The sequence below is a fragment of the Chrysemys picta genome, chromosome 4 (assembly GCF_011386835.1).
Source record: "Chrysemys picta bellii isolate R12L10 chromosome 4, ASM1138683v2, whole genome shotgun sequence".
Classification (NCBI taxonomy): domain Eukaryota; kingdom Metazoa; phylum Chordata; order Testudines; family Emydidae; genus Chrysemys; species Chrysemys picta.
In genome coordinates, this window is record NC_088794.1 from 31,613,552 (window position 1) to 31,635,118 (window position 21,567).

At 43.0% G+C, this 21,567-nt stretch overlaps 1 protein-coding gene across 9 annotated transcripts in view; it reads right to left on the reverse strand.

Moving 5' to 3' along the window:
• The window catches only part of RASSF7 (Ras association domain family member 7), a 126,181-nt gene that overhangs the window by 60,703 nt on the left and 43,911 nt on the right, over window positions 1-21,567 (reverse strand). Inside the window, exon 1 of one of the 9 annotated variants that reach the window (XM_042862146.2) lies at window positions 13,988-14,410. The exons of the other annotated variants lie outside the window; for them this stretch is intronic. The gene's annotated coding sequence lies outside the window, so the exon portion shown is untranslated. Of the gene's footprint in view, window positions 1-13,987; window positions 14,411-21,567 lie in introns of those variants that run through there. 9 annotated transcript variants of the gene reach the window in all.

Genomic DNA, 21,567 nt, shown 5'->3' on the forward strand with positions numbered 1-21,567 from the left:
AATTCCATGCTTGAATAACAAGAGGATAGCAGTAGGAATATACTATCAACCACCTGACTGGATGGTGACAGTAATTGTGAAATGCTCAGAGAGATTAGAAAAGCTACAAAAACAGAGCACTCCAACTATCCCTATAACGACTGGGTACAAATCACCTCTGAGTGGGAAACAGGTATAAAATGTCTAGAGACCATTAATGACTCCTTCTTGGAGCAGCTAGTCCTGGAACCAATAAAAGGAGTGGCAATCCTTGATTTAGTCCTAAGGGGCGCATAGGATCTGGTCCAAGAGGTAAATATAGCTGAACCATTCAGTAATAGCGACCATAACGTAATTAAATTTAACATCCTTGTAGGGGAGAAAATACCAAAGAAACCAACCACAGTAATATTTAACTTCAAAAAGAGGAACTACACAAAAATGAGGAAGCTAGTTAAATGGAAATTAAGAGGAACAGTCCCAAGAGCAAAATGCCTGGAAGCTGCATGGAAATTAAATGTATACCACAAATAAAAAGCAAACTAGGAAGGGGACCAAAAAAATACCACCATGGCTAAACAGAGTAAAAGAGGCAATTAGAGACAAAAAGGCATCCTTTAAAAACTGGAGGTCAAATCCCACTGAGGAAAATAGAAAGGAGAATAAACTGTGGTGGCAAGTCAACCGTAATAGTATACTTAGGCAGGCCAAAAAATAATTTGGAAAAAACAACTTGCAAAAGGCATAAAAAACTAACAGCAAAACAAAAATGTTAGTACATCAACAGCAAGAAGCCTGCCAAACAATCAGTGGGGCCTCCAGACAATCCAGGTGCTAAAGGAGCACTCAAGGAAGACAAGGCAGTTGTGGAGAAGCTAAATTAATTCTTTGCATCAGTCTTCACTGCAGAGGATGTGAGGGTGATTCCCACACCTGAGTCATTGTTTTTAGGTGACAAATCTGAGGAACTTCCCAGATTGAGGTGTCAATAAAGGAGGTATTGGAACAAATTGATATATTAAACAATAATAAGGCACCAGGACCAGATGGTATTCACCAAAGAGTTCTGAAAGAACTCAAATATGAAATGGCAGAACTACTAACTGGTCTGTAACCTATCACTTAAATCAGTCTATATACCAGATGACTGAAGAATAGCTAATGTAAAACCAGTGTGACTGGTACTACCAGGGAATTTGTTTACCCAATTTTTAGTTATTGTGTAACTTAATTTATTTACCAATTTGTTTTTTTCCTTGCCTTCATGTTGTTTGCTGCCATTTGTTGATTTTTACCTATGTGTTGGTTAGACAGTTTAGCAATGTTATGCACATTGTAAATGATGTTCAGCAATAATACAGTTGCTTTTATATAGTAGCCAAGTTTAACTTAACTGACAGTGGTTTCTAGCTCATTGCCAACTTAATTGTTCATATATGGTAGATTGAGATGCATTTGAGCAGTGGTTTTCTGACACGTTAGATCGCGATTTCTACAGAGGACAGCTCGCTTACCTACCAGATCAGCGGTCGTGGGTCACCAGTGTGGTTAGATGCTGAAAGATGTCTGGCTGCTTGTGTGTTCCCTCTGTGCTGCCCCAGCACTGCGCAGACAGCTGGGACGGCAGACCTCGAGCAAATTGCCCAATGACCACAAGATCCGTTAATGGACGAAGGCACCCAGCCCAGTTTGTCGTTGAGGAGGCATGGTACTAGTATCCAGCAGACTTTACCAGACAACTAATACATGTATGCCCATAACAATGGACCAGCTCAGTGAACGGCAGGACTTTCCATTCCTACCTAGGCCAGACAAAGATACTCCCTTTGAAATACATCTTTATACCCTGCTACAAACCAATTAGTACTGCCTCTCTGACATAGTTACTGTCCCCTGACGTGATTATTATTACCCATTGCCTTGAACGTGGCTCAATCGAAACATCTTTATTACGTACTATTATCCTGACCTTAACTTTTAGGAGGGGTCAGTGTGTTCCTGTTATCCTTGGGGAATGTTTTTGTACCGTATCAGCCCTGTTCTTGCCAGATTCTGTGAGCAGGTCCTGCCTCATACCAGGCCTCTGATACCAGGGCTTGTCTTAGGGTCTCTTCCTGTTACAGCATCTGGCACCAGCCACCGTCTGAAGACAGGCCAGATGGACCATTGGTCTGACTCAGTATGGCCATTCTTATGAGTGAAGCATGTTGTCCATTCTGCATGCTGACACTACAGAAAGCCAAAATGGGCTTAATTAGCTGTTAGGCTACCCACATCTCTTGCCACCAAGGGAGCAGATCTCCTTGATGGAGTAAGGGCCCAAAGAAATCTCTCCTACCTAGAAGCTAGAAGGACTACAAGCTAAATAAGGTTGGGGTTTTTTTTTTAAGTCATTGATTTCCTTGTTCTCTCCCCTTCCCTCCACAAGCAGGGATAACATAAGTTACTGAGATGAGCATGAATCTACAATCATATAAATTATTAACTGGATTGAAGGCAGCAGCAGAGGAATGAGTATTTTACCCAAGAATTGGTGCAATCTTTATTATTGTGTATTTCTAGAACAGTTCACAATTTTCTAATTTCTTTATAAAGCAGCCAGGTATTGAGTAGCCGCTATCTGTGTCTCATGAGAAACTCTGTTGAATTCATCAATAAATATGCAGACGCACACCTTCATGAATATTTATTTACACCTTTCTGGATTAAAGAGGCCTTTAAAATGACTGTTTGCCAAGAGTTGCAATTACCCCTCTGCCATGCACACAATCAAGTAAACAAGAGACCTAGGATTAATCCAGGTTGAAACCTTTGATAAAAGACACTTGGGTACTTTTGAAGTCTCTGCTTTCAGAGTATCTCACATGTGATTAATTAGCTGAAGGTGGCATAAATCCTAACCAGAACACACACGTACATAATGGGCTCTTTAAACAGCTAAAACCCCACCTCATCTGCAGTGAGGCAATTCAATCCCTTATCTTTCACAAAAATGCCTGGTGCTATCTCACCCTCCACAACAGCATTTGAGTTTCAGTTAACAGCCCCGTAAAAATAAACTGTTAAAAAGGGGCTGCAGTACAAAAGAAAGAGCTTTCAATCAGCGAATACAAATCACAATCTCAGTGAGGTGGTGTTTTGAAGTTGAATGGAAGCAACAAAGATTTTGTGTGTGTGTTGCAGCTTCACTAATTTATCTGCACTTTTTAATGTCGCATTTGTAATCTTAGAATCTGTTTTGCTAAAACAGAGAATCCTCACACTTATGGCTGTGAGACTGACCCATCTGAATGCTAGTTTAGCTGTACACAGACCTGTTTCTTCAGAACCGGACAAACCAGTCCTACTCAGTATGTAGGTGTTGCATTTTAAGTTCTCAGGGCCAGAACCTCAGCTGGCACAAGTCGGCACTGAGCCATTAAAACACCTGTAGGACTAGATCAGATGCTAGCTTACAAAGTTTCCAGGTAATGCGCACCATACTAGAACAGTTTAGTGTGTAGTACTTCACAGTCCCTCTCCACAGCATGAATTGGGGGGCATATAGAAATCCAGAGTAACATTTTCAAAGGCAAATGACTTAGGAACCCATGTCTTGTTTTTAAAAGTGACAGGCATTTGGGACCTTAAATCTCAGAAGCTTTTGAAAAGATTATCCCCGATATACTTTTTTTTTTTTTTTTTTAACTGTTTCTCTCTCTAGGTTGATATTAAATACCCAATAAAAGGGACATCAACTTAAGTCAATGGATATATATAAAAATAAAATATAAAATTTAAATAGAAAATATAAAAATTATATTTTTAAACTAAAGTTGTGTTTAAACACCTAAAATTACTGTAACGGGAAGTGATTAGAGAAAAAAATATTTCTCAGCTTACTTTGTGCATTTGACAGCACACTGTAGCTGGTCAATTTCACCGTTTCCCCTGTCTTTCACCCAGTATGAAGGGAGAAAAAAGCCACTTTAAAATACAGGAAAACATGTTTTCAAATCCACAAGATTATCAGGATGCCTCAGGGTCAGGTGTTCTTGAAACAGACCAGATTTCAAGTAGAGTTAAAAGCAGTTTCATAATATAGTTTTGTCCCCCTTAGACCAAAACCAAACAGGTAATGGTAGAGTCAGTTCTGGGGAAAGATATGAGGGCCATGCCTCCACAGGAATTTTGACCATGGTGTAGCTACACTGGGGCAAACCATCAGTGCAGGTAGAATCTACCACTGCGGCAGTACACAGGTGGCTGAAATCCCAGTGTCGATAAGACCTGATGAGGGATAGTACAGTAGTGTGTCTGCCAACCAGGAACACAGAGTGTCCCAGCCCAAGGAGTTACAACCTAACTACAAGACAAGAGACAAAGGGTGGATACAACAGTCAAAGCAAGTGATGGGGCTTCTGGTCACAATAGCAAGACCTTGATCTAAATTTATACTAGTCCAAAGGAGGAACCCACAGGTATAAGAAAAAGTAACCTGGAAATAATAATAATAAAAAAAAAACCCATAACATTAAGTTAATTACTGTAAGCAACAAACACTCAAAAGCACTCAAGAGCCCTAGGACTATATAAAAAAGTATTATAGCAATAATTATCACGTAAACGAATATATCTAAGAGTGGGGAAGGAGCCAAGCCTTTCAGATAACTTTAGCCGTCCTTGTTGTAGAATCTGGATGAAATGCAACATGAACATGTACAGATGTAGAGCACCATAGTCCGGTGGGTAAGAGACATGGGGCTGGAACTTTGGAGACCTGGGTTCTGGTCCCAGCTCTGCCACTAACCAGCTGTGTGACCTTGGGCAAGTCATTTTGCCTCCTTCTTGCACCCTCTGTCTTGTCTCTTTGGGGAAGGGACTCTTACTATGTGTTTGCTCAGTGCCAGCACAATGGATCCCTCATCTTAGCTGGGATTTCCAGGCATGACTGTAATACAAACCAACAAGTGACAGTAGATACCATGGAGCTGAACTAAATGGGTATTCTTTGAGATGGCAGATGTATTTTATCCAGTTCCCCACTTGAAATAGTCAATGTGACACAAACAGCCACAAGCAAAGACAAAACACTTCCCATTGTGCCCCTTGCTACACCCAGGGAGCTGTTGGTGGAAACAATTCCCTAAAGTTATAGTAATAATTAGACTAATGAGAACACTCGAAGCGTTCTTAGAAGACCTTCCTTGACAGACTGATTCTGGGTAACTAGAAGTACAAGCTGAAGGCTTGTCTGGTTCTCCCACCTATAGGCATCTGCTCTACCCAGACAGGCGTAAACAGAGTAAATATACACACTTTTTTCCTCCCACTTCTGTGCTGTAGCAGAACAGTCAGACAGATTCAAGTCAGGAAGTCGCCAGTGGAGCAGAGAGCAGACTGTGCTATGCCGAAGTCTCCACAGCTGAAGCAGATTCCCCACCAGCATTTCACTTCAATAGGTGGAGACAATACTCCCTTTAATAGCATGCAAATTGATTTTACTACACCCGCACACACACCTTCGACTGAAAACCAGAATCTCCAAAGGCAGGTAAATATACTGGGCTTGATCAATGAAGTATTCCCATTAACTTCAATGGTTGCTTGAGGAGGCCCATTGAGTACCTAACTCCTTCAGAACCTGTCTATGGAGGACCACGTGGAGTGCTTTGTACAGCAAATGTAAGAACATCAACTGGTTTTAGGAAGAAGGCAAGACTGGTAAAATATAAGCCTGCACTGCAAGGCCAGGACTTGGGAAAACTATTTTTCAGTCCATGGTCTAGGCTGGGATTAGGAAACTGGGGGAAGAGACTCTTTCCATGCACATAACTTGTGGTGACACATTAACTTAACTTCCATTCAACACAAGATAGAGAATATTTCTGGCTGGCTGTTGCTTTAACTAGGCTAAGCAAACCTGCATTAAAAACGAACTGTTCAAAGGAGCTGCTGTATTGTGTTGGATAGATCTAGAAGGAATCTACTACAGGCATGCCTAACCATCACCACCTTGCACCAGTTACCCTGATCCAACCATGTTCTTCTGTACCATTTTTTAGTTAACCTAGCTGTAAGATACTGAATGAAGAAAATGGATCTTTCATAAGATTACTGTCTCTAACATTCCCCCCTTCCTCCACAATTTCTCGGTGATCTAACAGTGACTAAATCAGAATGAACATTATAAAACAGATACACACAAACAAACACTCCCCAGCATATAATGCCTAGCTGCTCTCAGGAAGGCAAGACTCACCACAGAGCAAACATGTGTACCCTACGTGCCTGTGTATTACACATGGTGCATATATCATACTACCTAGCCAGCTCTGTTCAATTGTTATTTCAAGGAAACTCAGCTGAATCGCTTGTCTATCTCCAGTTATCGTACGCTGTGTCTACTTAAGTATCTGAAGCGTGTCACCAGGTTGGAACTTTTACATCATTACCATATGACTCAGGTGTTGTAGCATGAAGAAGCCAAGTTCAGAGCCAGATACTAGGCAGTGGAGTGACTCATCATCCTAGCTAAGCTAACATTAAGTAATGTGAGAGGCTATTACGTCACCATGAGCAGGTGCCTTTCCCAACTTGTTCTAAAGCGAAGTCCACACACTGCCTAGGGTCAAACACTCACCCCCCACCACCACCTCTTGAGTGTTTGACCTCACGGTGTCAACTACTTTAAACAAAGCTCAGCTCCAGATTTCTCCCCAAGCTTGTTTGCGCCTAGGTTTCTAGCTCAGGTCTGCTCAGCCCACACCTTAAGGTTACGTCGCTTCTTGAAAACCTTGTTATTTTGGGTGCCTAGTCTGAGGTTCTTGAAAGGGATCTAATTTTCAGAGGGAGGGAGCTCAGCACTTTCTGAAATCCAGGTCCTTTTAGTGGGGAACCTAAAATTTGAGGCACCCAAAAGCCACTAGCTGTTTAAGAATCTTGAGTTATTTTTTCCCCTCCCTCAAAAAGCCACTCCCACCTCCCTTCTATCAAGATGGGGGAGTGAGCCACCTACCTCAGTGAATCAGCAGAACCCAGCACAATCAATACCTGCTAAGAGGGTGGGGTGTTTCAAGCAAACACAGTCAGTCTGTTACAGTCACCCATTGTGGAACTAACTACTCCCAAGAACGTTACAGGTCCCTGTAGGGCTGATCTGCACACACACAAGTTTCAGGGAACCTGTAGAGACCCTTGTGCAGACACTATTAAAAGGGTTTAGCTGTACCTGTAAGGTGATCCTGTCTACACACAAGCTTGCAGTGGTTTCGTCAAACTTTGTGCATGGACACACTTGTATTGGCTTAGTTTGCCCTCGCGATTTATAGAAGCAAGTTCAAGCAATATAAGCCAGGTTTAAACAGATACAGGAAGTTTCACAAAGTTGCATGCTTAAAAAAAAAAAAAAGTACCCAAAAGATAATTATACAGGTACAGTCCCTAGTGTGCCCGCAGTTCTACCAGTACATAATAGATGTTATACATCATTAAAGCCTATTTTTCTTCCTGAACCAGTATAAGATATCCTTGTATAAATAAATACTTTTATACTGGTAGAACTGCGTCTATACTAGGGAAGGATTTCCACTAACTATGCTGGTATAAGTTAATGTTGCAAAACTTCCTAGTGTAGACAAGCCCAGAGAGAAGGGGGGGAAAATCAGAACAATAATGCAGAATAAAAATACCAAGAACAGCAGACAAATGGAACTTAACGCTAAAAAGTGAATTCAATCCGCTACGTGGTCATCTAACGCCTTTGCAGGTCACATTGGAGACTCTGAAGTTCATTGTGCTAAACCAAAAGGAGGCAGAACAGCATAATAACCGAAAGACCACTGGACACTGCATCCTCAGATCATTCAGTCAAATACTGTGCTGGATCCATTGTGCCAGGTAGCCAGAGCCAATTGCCAGAAGGTTTGGACACAATCATTAAGTTCTGCAGTAGATTTTTCATATTGTAAGTTTTTTACCCAAGCCATCTGCAGGTATTTAGAAACAGATACATTTCTTAGGAGTCAGGAGGAGCCGTGGGTGGCTATTTGCCTGGAGATCTGGATTTAAATCTTCAGTCTGCACATACGTGAACACTGTGCGTCCGTTCTGAACAACCACTCACTCCTCTTCCCCATGCACAAGACACATTACAGTTCAGACCGCCAATCATGCTCTGTTCAAGAAACCCCGGACCACAGACTGCAGCCCAAGACTGGTTAACACACAGAGGCCTACAAGGGAGGCATAGGGCAGGACTGAAGTGTATTTACAGTTGGCAAGGAAGCCTGAATTCTCTCAGCCACATTAAGCATGGGCTCAAGGCATCCAGTTAGTCAGTAGGGCTAGTTTCACATAAATTTGTTAATAAGGGAGGGAAAAAGATTTTAGTAAAACCTACACTTTAAAAAAAAAAAAAGGCAGCTGAAAGGTCAACAAGATATCGTGCTCCGAGATAAGATAGGGGTTATTCTAAAGACATCCCAGAGGAGCCCATGATATCTGTGACAGAGAGAGCAGCACAGCAAAGCACAGTGAAGGATTCCTGGAATTCCAGCAGGCACAAGGTCTTCAAATAAGCGAAATCTGAGGCCTCCCACCCTGTCTTACAAAACTGCCCTGCACACCTCTGTCCTCTGGGGAGTCATGCCTTTTCATTACTGGGATGAGAAACACTGCTACATAACCAGGGCAAGGGGTTTAAGAGAGAACCTTCTATCCTCCATATCCTTCCAATAAAGCTTTCAACACACATGGACACACAATTTCCATCCAGCCCCCATTTTCCTTGTACAAGTGACTGTGTGTAGCCTTCTTTGGGGACATCCCCAGTAACCCACTGAGGATTCTAAGTACAGGGACTTGAACTTTCCTGGAACAAGGAAGAAACGTTAATGGAAGTATGCACAACCCAGTATTCCCCTGCTGACAGCTCAAGTTGTCAAGCCACTGCAAGTTATGACTGCACAGTGCCTGCCAAACAACTTTCTTCGGAGGTGACCACACTAGGACCACCAAAGTTCTCTTATCCAGAGCTTACTGGCATCACAGAATCCTGTAGCATTCTTCCTAGGAGTCTGCTGTGTTATCAGAGGGAGTGGTGAAAGTTACATCTTGTCAGAGATGCCTCTTTGGATCATTTCCATGAACCCATCAAAAACGTTCAGTACATCCTTCTCCCTCACCAACTGTATCCATGCAAACTCATTTATGAGAAGTCCTTCCCCCCCTTTTGCGACACACTATCAATCATCTCCCCCCCCCCCCAAATAACACACTATAAGCTTGATTCTCGGAAGCGCCAGCACCCAAAATTCAAATGGCAGTTAAAGGAAACTGAGTTCTCAGTGCCTTTGAGGATCAGATGCTCTAGGCAGGTCTACATTTCATCAGCACAGCTGCACCACGGTGGTGCTTTCATGAAGATGCTCTATGCCAACAGGAGAGAGCTCTCCCGTCAGTATAGTTAATCCACCTCTGTGAGGTGGTAACTCTGTCGGCAGGAGAAGTTCTCCTGGCGACAGAGTGCTGTCTATACCAGCGCTTAGATCAGTATAACTTCGTCACTCCGGGGTATGGATCTTTCACCCCCCGAGTGATGTAGTTATACTGATTTAATTCTGTAGCGTAGAACTGCCCTGTCTCTAACACTATTGCACGGACAATGAACCAGAGTTAAAACCAGCTCCTCCTGCTCGCCAAACTGACCAGAGCAAGGAAACTGGTGGTTACTTCTAGCAGGTGATAACAGAGTTTGTTTATGCTACCAAACACACTTACTTTGTTCCAATGAAGTGCTCAAGGCTAAAGTGGCCTCCTCTATGTCTCTTAATAGTATCATATCAAAGGGCAGCTCCCTCCCTCGCAAACCTACTGCGGTTTTTTGTAACTATAAGCAACAGTCACAAGGCAATGGAAATTAAAAGGCAAGTTTATTCCTACTGCAACACATTAGGGACTAAGGATGAAAAAACATGATGAGCGTAAACATACTTTGCAGAAGGAAAGAATCGGAATGATGCAAACATGGATAATGGCCAATTTCTATGAAACTTCGCCCCTACTCAAGACTCTCTCTGGTCCCAAGAGCTGCTCCTAGACAATGTGTACTTCAGAGAATTGGAGAAACCTCAATGCTTACACCTTTCTTTAAACAGGCAGGAAAAGGACCATATAGAAGACACCAGCCTTTTTCTAGGGCTACTCCGGCCATGCCAGCTTCAGTCCATCCACCTGCCCCGCCAAACATGCCTTCCACCAGCCAGCAAGCCCACCCTCTGCTGAACTCAGGGTGGCCCCCACAACAACCCAGCCTGGCATCCAGTTCAAACAGGGAATTTTTAATCTGTTACCGTAGAGATGGAGATGCTGTACGGATCTCATTCCAGCACCCAGCTGAAACCCTCCTACATCACAACTGACTCCACTCTGGTGCTCCAGCGAAAGCCTCCAAGACAGACAAAAATACAGTGCTTCCGCTTGAACTCACGTGTGGTGTTTAAGGGATTTATCATTTATAATAGAATATCATCACTCAAGATGACGCAGACAAACCTAAAATGATTTTTTAATCATCCCACATGCCTTTGCTGCTCCAATTCAAGTCCAGCTGCACCAGTGGGGGTGGAGGGAGAGCCTAAGCTGGCTCATAACATTAAACAGCACAAGGACAAGCACAGAGTAGCTTTTGCCACTGCTGTACAGATGGTAAATGGGCTTAGAACCTTGCCGATGCCAGGAGGGTCATGGCTAGGACAGTTTGCACAGCTCACCAAGTCGTTTTATCCTGAGCTGTCATTAAAAGATTTCAATTTTTATGGGAGCTGCATTACTGCGCCTGAAGCTGACCAACAAATCATGGGCTCTCAGGGTTTGGATCGTTCGTTTGTTTTTTCTTTTCTTTTTTACACCAGTGACGCTGGCCTTGCTAAGAGGTTATTTCACTTCAAAGGAAGAAAATAATGGCATTTGTGCATTTATAATCTGCCCACTTGAATTTTCAAATAAAATGAATACTCACCATTTCTCTGGAGGGACTGACTGCTCCCAATTTATTTCTTAAGTGCCCAAGGCTAATCCCAGAGGGTACCACCTGTTTCTTATTTTCAGAGAAGTGCGATGCAGCAGGGACACACAAACTAACTCACCTAAATTAAATTACAATGCAAGCTTTTTGGAGAGGACAGTGTTTTCCTGCATGTTTGTACAGCATCTAGCACATCTGCATTGTTGCCGCTGGGCACTACCACAGAATATCACACCTGCTTCTCTACCAGTAAAGATTTATGATCCGTTTTAGTTCGTTTATTCATTTAAGATGAAAGACTGAAGGAAACATATAAAGATATTAATTTCATAAAGCAAAAGTATTTCTACTAGGACCCACACACATTAGTGATTATTATTAGGACCCTGCAAACACTTCAGTGCTTAGCTTTACAGAACTATTCAAGGTAGTACAGTTAAACACAGATGTAACTGTTTCCAGGATCAGGGTTTTTGTGTTATAATGGTAATCAACCCCATTTTTCTACCTGCTGTACAAACATATAGTAAAAGACCATCCCTGCCCCAAAGAACTTACAATCTAAATAGATCATCCAGACAAAAAGAATGGTGAAAAGCAGGATTATTATTCTGATTTTACATGCAGTGGATCTGAGGCACAGAAAGATTAAGCGTCTTGCTCAACGTCACACAAGACATCTGTGGCAGAGCCAGCAATTAACCCAGATCTGCTGAGTGCCAATCTAGGGCTATAACCACAAGGCTATTCTTCCTCCCAAAAAGCTTTTATAAGTGCCTAGCAGACCAACCACTTTAATACTCACTTTTGGACACCTAACATGTCAGGTCTTCATCTTAAGCATAAGTTATATCCATTAAATTGGCAATGGGATGGCTTTAAAAAACGCCGTCCGTTATATCATAAACCACACCAAAAAATGAACTTTTTCAAAACTGGGACAGAGCTACTGAAACGCAGGATATTGTTCAGACTAAGATCAGGCAGTGTGATCATGGGTGCAGGGGGAAGTCAGATGGATGATAAAGCTTTTACATTTCTATAGCACCTTTCATCTGGTTAACTCAAGAGCACTTCACAAATGTTAATTAGAACCTAACTAGCACCCTGGGAAATAGCTCAGTAGTATGCTCATTTGACAGACTGAAAGACTGAGGCAAAGAAGGTAGGACTGTGGAAGTTATCATTCATATATGTTCATATAAGTGACTTAAAAGTCAAAGCTCTTGTCATCAGGGATATTTTGTTGCACATTTACAGGGCAAGGAGTACCATTGGTTTCTATACTAAAATAATAATATTTGCAATTTTATTTTCTATCCCATTCCTTGTGCAGTCTAACATTGTTTGCCATTTTTTTTTTTTAAACTGCAACTGCACACTAAACAGAGGTTTTCATTGAGCTGTCCACAATGCCATCCTGGTTCATCTCCTGAGAGGTTACAATTAATTTGGAATACAAGGTGGCAGAATTAATTCAGATTAGTCCTTCCAATGTGTTTTACTTTGTATTTGTCAACATATGTCAAAGGATTTGCCCACGGTCACAGAGCGAGTCAGTGTCAGAACTGGGAATAGAACCCAGGGGACTGCCTGGGACAATAAGGAGTGGGATAGAAGGGAATCCGGACAAGCCCCATAGCAGCAACAAGGAAGACAGACTTGTAGAACAGGTACAATGGTATGCTGTAGTGTGGCTTAATGGAAAAGGTCATTAAAGAAGGTAAATGGATACAGCTTCAGGGAGCCGCTTCACCTCCCACTGCAGATTTTGCAGTACCTGTATTAGTCAGGCTGCACTGGTCTCACCTTCTCCCCAATATTTCTGCTATTACTAATCTGTCTGGCATTGGAGTGAAATAGCAGTAGAAGGAAAAGAGATCCGTTGTGCAGCATAAACCACAACAGGTCCAGTTAAGGCACAGAAGAAGTGCTTGAACCCTCCATGCAGAAGTTATATCATAAAAAGGTATTGGTTTTAACTTAACAGCTAGCTGTGAGACAACTGAAAATCCTGTTGCCCAACAGAGGGTAAATACAATTACCTGAGCAACAAGAGCTAAACCTGCAGCAATCGGTGCCACCTGTACCCATTCCAGGGTGGCACTAAATCGCCTGAATGTCAGAGATAGTGCCAATTGCACAGATTGGGGGCTGTCTTGGGGCACAGAGCAGGCACGAACAATAGAATTATTAATTTGTTAGGTCTACCAATGTACAATTTTCTATTCACGCATCAACCCTGAGTGACGTCGGAGGGAGGGAGGGAGAGGCACACAGCTAGCTAGACAGCATGTAAAAGGTTAAATACATGTGAGCCAAACACAAGGTGTAGCATGCATGTCTCTGAGCTGCAGCTGATTATGCTACATGCAAATTGCTTGAGACAGACAATCCACTGCATTAAACGTGGGTGGTTGTTGATGTCTTAATTCCCACCCTGGGCTTTAATTTCAACACTGGTTGTATTTAAAGCTCTTCCTAGGCTGGGCTGAGAACTTTTTAGTACTTATAGAAGAATAAATGAATTTCCTCCACCTCCACCCCACCCCCAAGCCGTGTCCCTCTCTCCCCTGCCTTAAGAAGAATAAACCAGAAACTCCAGATAATCTGATTTCACAGCAGGCTGCACTTCCATCTAAAAACAACCAGTCAATGCCCAGGAGATGAAAGGGGCTTTAGACCTCAAACAGTCGCATGTGGGGAGCTGAATGAGCCACACACAAGGCAGGCCAGGTTAAAACCCACAGAAGATTTTTTTTTTAAATACACAAGTATTTTAAAGAAAGAGCTAAAGGATGTTTCCTCCAGGGAGGAGAAAATAATGGAGCAGGGGGCCAGGGGGCCACAGGAGAAAGCAGAGGAGCAGTAGGAGGCCGGGGGCAAAGGAGGGATGCTGGGTGTGGGCTGCGCCCTGGGGGAGACAGTACAAAAAAGCAGGGAGACCACAGGGGCAAGGAAGGCGAGCGGGGTGACCGATCGCCCAGCAGCAGCTGCACGTACCTGGCTGAATTTCCTCTCCCATAAGCCGGGACAGAAACAGCAAAGCAAATCCTCTTTGCCGAGCACCTCACCCAGCTCGCAGGACTCGGAGCAGCGCCTCCTCCCCGCGCGCACACAGCTCAGGCTGCTGCTGCTGCTGCTGCTGCCCTCCGCGCAAGGTCACACGGGCTCCGCTCCACTTTGCAAACTTGTTGGGGGGAGTTCGGGCCCGATCCTCTGTAGGCGACTCCAAGCCCCGGTGGCGGGGGGCAGCGGCCCGTCCCTCTCCCGCCGCACTGGGACGCGCGTCAGCCCCGCTCAGCTGCGATCGCCGGAGCTCAGGCAGCAGCAACTCCTCGCTGCGAAGGTCTCAGCAACCTGCAGCCCGTCTCTGCACAGCGCGGCCCGGTCCGCTGCGCCCGGCTCCGGCTCCGCCCCCTGCCCGGCCCGGCCCGGCCCCTCCCACTGCCATGCCAGGGCTCGCAGGTGTGGGCAGAGCTACGCTGGGAGATCCGCGTAAGGCAAGAGGCTCAGGCTTCTCAGCCAGCCCCACAGCTGAGCACCCCCCACTTTTGGGTCGGGAGGTGTTAAATTCCCACCCCACATCCCAATCCAATTTGGCCAGATGCCCCTATCTTTAAATGCCTCCTCCCCCAAAAAGCCACAGATCCAAACACTGGGGTGTTCAAAATCCAGATCCCATTCCTTATCCTGTGGCTTGGTCCCATCTCTAGTGCAGACACTCCCTAGCCTCTTCACTCAAGAAGGCCTCCATGGAGGCACCTGAGATTTTAAGGTCCCCCTCCTGCACTTTTCAAATGTCTTACTTTTCTACACTCAGATTTGGGGATCTGGTCTGAATTCCACTGAAGTCAACGTGTGGCCTTCCATTGAAAAAAGTCTCTTTCCCACCATTATCATTGTCATCCATGGTAAAATTTGCAGATGATACAAAATTACTTGAGGTGGCAAAATTTTCAGATGATGCAAAATTACTCAAAATAGTTAAGTCCAAAGCAAACTGCGAAGAGGTACAAAGGGATCTCACAAACTGGGTGGCTGAACAACAAAATGGCAGATGAAATTCAATGCTGATAAATGCACGTTGGAAAACATAAGCCTAACTATACATACTAAATCAACTGTTACCACTCAAGAAAAAGACCTTAGAGGCATTGTGAATAGTTCTCCGCAAACATCTGCTATATGTGCAGTGGCAGTCAAAAACCTCACAATGTTAGGGATAATTAGAAAAGGGATATATAATAAGACAGTGTATCATGATGCCACTATAATAATCCATGGGACAGCCACATATTGAATACTGAATGCAGTTCTGGTTGTCCCAGATTAGGCCTCAACTGGAGTAGCGTGTCCAGTTCTGGGCGCCACATTTCAGGAAAGATGTGGGCAAACTGGAGAAAGTCCAGAGGAGAGCAACAAAAATGATTAAAGGTCTAGAAAACATGATCTCTGAGGGAAGATTGAAAAAAATTGGTTTGTTTAGTCTGGAGAAGAGAAGACTGAGAGGGGACATCATAAAAGTTTTCAAGTACATAAAAGGTTGTTATATGGAGGATGGAGAAAAATTGTTCTCCTTAACCTCTGAGGATAGGACAAGAAGCAATGGGTTTAAATTGCAGCAAGGGATGTCTAGGTTGGACATTAGGAAAAACTTCCTGTCGTGGAATAAATTTAGGGAGGTTGTGGAATGTCCATCATTCGAGATTTTTAAGAGCAGGCTAGACAAATACCTGTCAAGGATGGTCTAAATAATACTTAGCCCTGCCATGAGTGCAGGGGACTGGACTAGATGAACTCTTGAGATCTCTTCCAGTCCTACACTTCTATGATTTTAACCATTCATATTATATATGTACTGAAATGTTTAATGTATAGCTAAGATTAGATAGCACATGGTTAATATATTATGAAAAGTTTATATACCATTTATTATGTTTATTTTTCTGTGTTATTTTAAAGTCTAATAAAAAGTTAATAGAAAAAATGCTGACCTGTCATGGAAAATGTTATTTATCCTATGTATCTTAAATCACCTCCTGTTGTTATTTGTTCATTGTAGGGCCTTTGTTCCACCTCATCTCCCACCCCAGCGGATGTGGGGAAGGTTGAGAAGAGCTATGTGGAACCATAAAGAAATCCCAAACCAGCCCACATTCCCCTATTTCTGGGTTTCACTCCAAAACTGGAAATTCAGACTATGTTTGTGAACCACAGCAACCTGGGCCACTTTACGGTTTCCAAGTACAAACTGACCATTCCAGTTTCCTGTCGCAGACAAAGCCGTTTGCTGCTGCACTACCGACTGCATCGTGAAAGCTTAAGAAGAGCTTCGTGTAAGCTCAAAAGTGTGTCTCTCTCACCAGCAGGAGTTGGTCCAATAAAAGATATTACCTCACCCAGCTTGTCTCTCTAATATTCTGGGACTGACACAGCTGCGGATACAGACTAACACGGCTGCAACTCTGAAAGCTATAACAACGCTACTTAAAACTTCCTCAGTTTCCAGGGCTGTAAAACTAGCACCTTTTATGAGCGCACCACATTTCAATTTAAAAAACAAATCTCTTCTAGCAGAAGTTAACTGGCACACCAGGTCCTCAGTTAAAACAATACATACAGAGCAATGTGAATACAATGCTGTTGTTCATTAGAAAGTGCTGAAGGATTATTTCACTCTTCAAAATTAGTTTTATAGATCAGTTGTCTTGGGACTAAAACCCAGCACCCCCTTGCAGCTAAGCATTATAGTTGAGTACAGAAATCAATTATGAGGCCACCTTCTCCTCGGAAGCTAAAATCTATGCAGTGTTAGTATCAAGGGCCCAATCCTGCAGTGTAACTATAAATCTATTCGGTTAGCATTTCAAAGGCAAGAAATATTCTCTGATGTTTTACTCCTGGTGAATCTTCCTCTGCCTTCTATGTCACAGTATTGCTGGCCATCCACTTTCATTGACTAATAATAGTAACTTTTTAAAAGCCTAAAGAAATCCCACGGTTCAGATCCTTCAGGGCCATAAAAGGTTAATGGTTCTTTAAACAAAGCAGCTCTAGGACAATGGCAGAGATAATACACACACAGAGAACTCAAACTCAGGGCCTCATTGGCAACCAGGTGACACAGTAATTGGAGCTGATATGACCACACAAGGGGGGAGTGCTCTGCTGTAATCCAAGCTGCACCTGTAAGAAAACAACCTGTTACGCCATTTGAGCTGCTGCCAGCTAATCAGCTGGTGCTTTCACCAAGTGCACCTGGAGTCCTTATGGGTCCAGTGCTGCTTACATTTCAGTCAGTTGGAAGACTTCCAATATGAGCATAGGAATTGCCGTACAAGATCTGAGTGACTCTATCTAGACAAGTATTCTGTCTCTGCCAGTAGCTTGTACCAGCTGCTTCAGAGGAAAGTGTAAGAAACCTTCCAGTAGGTGGTTATGGCATAATCTGTCTTCAGACAAAGTTTTCTCCTAAGCTCCATAACTGAGAGGTTGGCTTGTGCCCATAAACTGACTGATTTATATCCCTCCCAGATGCTCTTTTTCAGCCTTGCTATTCCAACTCTGGATGTTCTTTTTATCCATAAAAATATCCAGCCCTTTCTGGAATCCTGTTACGCTCTTGGGAGCAATGAGATCTTGTGACAATGAGTTCCACAGGCTAGTTGCGCGGACAAAGCATTTCCTTGTCAATTTTAAAATTGCATCAACTTCAGTGGTGCAGAACCAAGCCCTGTATTTGTATTCAACTTCTTCCTTCATCCTTCCCTCTCTGTATCAAAGCAGTTTGTACTCAAAGATCGTAGGACTGGGCCCCTGATCAGCTGAGAATGATCTCAATGTGAGAGTGAGCTAGTTTTAGATTGTTCAGACTCCATGGCTCATGTAGGTATATGGGAAAGTTTTCTATCAGCATTGTTCAGAGAAACAGCTGAAATGTTCCTCAAACCAGGGTTACAAAACGTCAGTCTGATCATATCACAGAGGTTTATAAGATTCCAGATTCCTTAATTACAGGCTTTAGTCTTTGAATTTTAAGGGAAATCCCTGCAGCATGTTGATTTGGATTATTACTGAGTAAAAAAGCCAACAGGGAGTTACTGTCAAGCACAGCAAGATAAACCTGCTTCATAAAAATAATTAAAAGCCTGTGTTTTTCCAACGATAGGACTGTGCCATAAAACTGTCGCCTTTCTTGGCAGAGATCTACATGGGTTTGAGAAAATAATCTCTGTTTAGAGAGGAACTGCCTGGAATGAAATGTGCCTACTTGATGTTTTCTAAACTCCAATCATCTGCCAAAGCCTTTAAGGATTAGAGCTTTAAAAGATCTGAGACCTGACTAAAGGACTTTGGGTCAGGCCCTTCATTTCAGGTATTTTTCAGTCTCCACACTACAAACTTAAGAAACATGATGCAAGGAGGAAAGGAGACAAGCTGAGCAGGTTTGGGAACATACAGGTGCCTCCCAGCATGGTGAAGGGCTACTGTAATGTTTAGAAGGTCCCTGGTGCTGTGGATATTATAGTTTCTCCTCACCATTTTCTCACTCAGAAGACCCATTTCTTCCATGAGGCCCACAACGTAAATGTCAGTATCTACATATAATATCTACCTACAATCTCAATATCTTCTCTGTGGGCCAGATTCTGAACCCCTTACTCCTGGGGATTCATACCGGATTCCACAAATCAATGGAGCTACTTGCAGAGTAAGACACTTGCACCCATTGAGTAGTACATCAGAATCTGATCCTCTATGTGGCTGTTAGGCCCTGATCAGGACCGGCTCTAGGCACCAGCAAACCAAGCATGTGCTTGGGGCAGCACAATTCTAGGGGCGGCATTCTGGGAGGTTTTTTGTTTTGTTTTTTTTTGCTTCGATAGTTGTGCTCTCGGAGGTTTTTTTTAATTTAATTTTATTTATTTATTTTGCTTGGGGCGGCAAAAAACCTAGAGCCGGCCCTGGCCCTGATCCTGCCAAGGCTTATGTGCACATGCTTAATATTAAGCATACGAGTCGTCTCATCAAAGTCAGTGGTTTTGATGAGATTACTGTCACATGTTTAACATGAAGCATGAGAAAGTCTTTGCAGGTTTGGGATCCAAGATTGTTAACTCTCCAGGAAAGGTACAGTGCCAAATTCATTGTCTGATTTTAGCAAACAATAGATTACAAAAAATAATCCAAAACTCCCCCCCCCCCCCCCAAACAAGATACTTTGCATTTGATTCGCCACTAAATTACTCCAGTTTATTTTGGTGCAACTGAAATGGAATAATACCAGTATGACATTAGAGAAATGCAGGGGTGGAGAAGGCCCTTCGTTATTACACAGCATGGGCTGGATTCTCAATTGTGGGCCAACAATTTGCTGCTGGGGAAGTGTCAGAGCTAATTGCCAGTGCTCTGATTTTATGCCACCAGTGCCGGCATCTGTTAGAGCAGCCAGCAGAGGACCAGCATAGCATTATGAAGCATCTCTGACACATCCTTCCCCACCCCTTGCTGGACAGTGTGGGGCAGCTACCTCAGGAGCGTTACAGCAGTAGCGGGACTTCCAGGAGGGGAATTCTCACTGACCATTTAAAACTGACAGGGGCTCCATCTGTGCCAGCTGAGAAGTGCAAAGGGCGTGGAGTTCAACAGAGAATCTGGGGCCATGTGTCATTAACTGGAACATGTACACTTTCTATGTGGTTTTCTATTCCCCAAAAGGTTTTGTGGTGCGTTTCTATTTTGAGATTACTGGTGAAAGAATAGTATTCATGTTGGATCCCAGTTATTGTGGCGGTTGTGCTGCGATGGGTTACAGGACTGTTGGGCTGCATTACATTATTATACTTACATATGCATTAATTGATACTTGGCTAGAATACTTTGTATCCTGTTGGGTGAGCTGTGTCAGACTTAGTGTCCCATGGGGTTTGTAAGTGATGCAATAGGTTAGTATGTTGCTGTCACCCAGCAGCTTTAATTGATTTTTTAATTAAGTTTGTTGTTGTTTTGGATTACTGTTTATTATTATTAATTATTTGTTAAGAGCAGATAATGCATCTGTCACAGTATAAGACAGTCCCCTGCCCTGGAGAGTTTACAATCTAGAAGAAACAGAAGTGTATCCACCCTTTCCCCTTGCCCTCCTCCCGCCCCACACACACAAAAAAAAGACTATTCTGATCAGATTTCCATCTTGGTTTTTGTTTGGACTCACTTTGAAGATTTTGATCAGAACCAAACTAAATGGTCTGAGGTTCACAGTCAGAAATAGGTATGGTAGACTTCTTTGATTTTTTTTTTTTAACAAGAATCAAAAGAGATTTAAAATCTAAAGGAAGTCAGTGTGATACCTTACGATCAATAAAATAAAAACGTATCACTTTCAGGGTGAAAATGGTCCCTTAGTCCCCAATCCTACAAACATTTATGCACAGGAGTTCCTCTACACATATGAGCGATTCCACTGAACTTGGCACGATGTGTTATTGAGACCATCCACTGAGATGGGTTTAAAATGTTAACTGTATTTACCTCTGTCTTTATGTTCAACAACTATTTTGGAGAGACAAGGTGGATGATGTCATACCTTTCATTGGACCAACTTCTGTTGGTGAGACAAGCTTTTGAGATAGGCAGAGCTCTTCCACAGGTCTGGGAAAGGTACTCAGGGCTTGTCTTCATGTACAGTGCTACAGTGGTGCAGCTGCACTGGTGCAACTGGTGAGAAACTCTCCCCTTGACATAGCGCTGTCTACCCAAGAGGCTAGGTCAGCATAACTACATCGCTCAGGGATGTGAATCTTTCACACCGCTGAGCAATGTAGTTATACCAATAGAGGTCTGTAGACCTGGCCAAACTATATTTCCCATAATGCACCATGACCAGGGACTCCCATGATACACTGCTTCCCTTTCTCCAACTGGGGAGACCACAGTGCATCATGGGAGATGTAGTCCAACAAGGGAGCCTAGTCTATAAAAGAGAATGAGAGCTGGAAACACACAAACTACAATATCCATGAGTCACCTCACCAGTATTTCCAAAGCAAATATTTTGGAATTTGAATTTCTGCCAAAATTGAAGTTTTCCATGGGGAAAAAAAACATTTCTCAACCAACTCTACAATTAAGCACTGTGGGTCTGATTTTCAGATGTGCTAAGCAGCTTCAGCACCCTCTGATCTCAAGTGGCGCAGTGTATGCTCAGTACTTGTGAAAAATCAGTGCCAGAAGTTTATCACTAAATGTGTCTATTGCCTCTTGATCAACCAACCAGTGCAGCCTGGTGCAGGAGCTGGAGATTATATTTCAATTTTGAGTAGGGAGTGGGGTGCCCTGTCTATATAATAAAAGAACAGGAGTACTTGTGGCATCTAAGAGACTAACAAATTTATTAGAGCATAAGCTTTCGTGGACTACAGCCCACTTCTTCGGATGCATATAGAGTGGAATAAATATTGAGATATATATACACACAAACAGAGAGCATAAATAGGTGGGAGTTGTCTTACCAACTCTCAGAGGCCAATTAAGTAAGAGAAAAAAAACTTTTGAAGTGATAATCAAGATAGCCCAGTACA